The sequence below is a fragment of the Chaetura pelagica genome, unplaced genomic scaffold, assembly GCF_000747805.2.
Source record: "Chaetura pelagica isolate M959 unplaced genomic scaffold, ChaPel_1.0 scaffold345, whole genome shotgun sequence".
Lineage (NCBI taxonomy): Eukaryota > Metazoa > Chordata > Aves > Apodiformes > Apodidae > Chaetura > Chaetura pelagica.
In genome coordinates this window covers 1,399,197-1,400,965 of record NW_009953962.1, presented here as the reverse complement: position 1 = coordinate 1,400,965, position 1,769 = coordinate 1,399,197, and the positions used below count along the sequence as shown (strand labels likewise).

General features: G+C 40.7%; 1 protein-coding gene across 4 annotated transcripts in view; it reads left to right on the top strand.

The window, feature by feature from the left end:
- Nucleotides 1-1,769, top strand: part of NFIB (nuclear factor I/B) — a 174,165-nt gene that overhangs the window by 1,190 nt on the left and 171,206 nt on the right. The window lies entirely within an intron of this gene.

The window sequence follows — 1,769 nt, the reverse complement described above, 5'->3', positions numbered from 1 at the left end:
GGGCGGGGCTCCCCGCCGCCGCCGAGAGAAGCTTGGGAGACCTGGGGGCTTAAAGGCTGGGAAAGTTCCCCGGGAGCGTCCTGGCCCGGCGTGCTATTACTGGGAAGGGAGCCGCCGGGGCACCGGCGCCTGCTCCCGAGGGTACAGCCGGGCTGTAAAGCCAGGAGATAGTTTTCAGAAGCTTTCGTGAAAGTCTGTCTTAGGAGGATGTGATGTAAACTGATTAAGCGATAACTGCTTGCTTCCACATTGGTGCAACAAATAGCTAAAGAAGCAGAAAATGTGCGAAAGTAACGTCTCCTGCAGTACAGCTATTAAGCGGCCGACGGTGCACTTAGAGTTGCACGGTGAATAAATAAATATTATTTAAGTAATTCCACAATTAGAAAGCATTGCAATTCAAAAGGATTGAAGTATTCATAAATTGTGAATGGAGATGGAAACAATGATAAGACTTATTCAGTGATTGGATACAGTCCTGTAGTTTTTTGGCTGACACATTTTTTATTGTTTATATTTTGTTTGGCATCTAAGTGTGATTGACTTAGATATGGATATTTTCAGCAAGTAAACGTGAGCTGCAGTGGAGCAAAGCTGGAAAAGAGTACTCTTGAGATACTTCTTCAAAAGAGAAGTGCATGCATGTGGGAAGCGTTCTGGGTAACAGATACACACATGCTTACAGGTACACACACAGAAATGATTACTTACGGTGGAATCTGCTATTAGTAAAAAAATGATTCTGTGCGGGCTGTCCATCCTGTGAAATTATTGACAGGTAATAAGACCCTTCTACCAGGGTATAAACCCGAGAGTACAACTGAAGAAAGTGTTTTTTACATTAGATACACACAAATTTTCACTACCACTTCCACTAATGTGTATAGCTAATTTTGTCGCTGCCTGCTAAATTTATCCTCCCCACCCCCCCCCATACGTTTGCTTTTTGGACTTGCAGATATCATAGATTTCCTTTTTCTTTACAAATCTGTATTAGAACACTGCAGTCAGGTGTGTACAAAACCACAATATTGGTCTTCTACAGCCATAAGTTTAAAAAGCAGTTCCTGGCTTTCGTGCGTTGATAACTTTTCCCTAATACTTTACAGTCGTGCTGTATCATGTGCCATGCAGACACAGTTCCCATATAGTGCTACATACACGGAACACAGTTTCAACATACTGATTTTAATTTGGGATCTTTACCTATTTGGAATGATAAATGCATTTTTTAAATCGGATTTCCATAAATTAAAAATTAAGATTATGCTGGCAATGAAGATGTATACTTTGTGTTATTTATTTATTTGTTTATTTAAAGCAAAAGATTGATTAATCTTCTTTTGAGTTGTGACTGAGTAGTACTGCCAAAATTGTTCTCTCTATTGTGTTCTCCATCTCGAGGGCTCTTGCAAGGCACACTGGCTGTTGGCTGTAGGCTCAGAAGAAAATATTTTAATAAAAGTTCTAAACACAGAACACCTGTTTGGACCGAGCTGCTTGCAAAAACAGTAGTTCAGTTTGTGCTGAGATAGTGCCAAAGCACCTTTTAGAAACAAGTTTGAAATCCAGAGTACAGCTTTCAGAGAAATCTTGGCAATCCAAATTTTTACCAACCACTCTTTCAATAAAAGTCTGGCTGGTGTAAAATAGCTCCCAACTAAGAGTGAAGCCTTACCAAATGCAGTTTAATTTTTTGGGGTTCCTTCCGATATGCCACTCTCCTCCTGTTTTGCAATGACTCTGAACTGCATTTCTCTCTCCTGCTG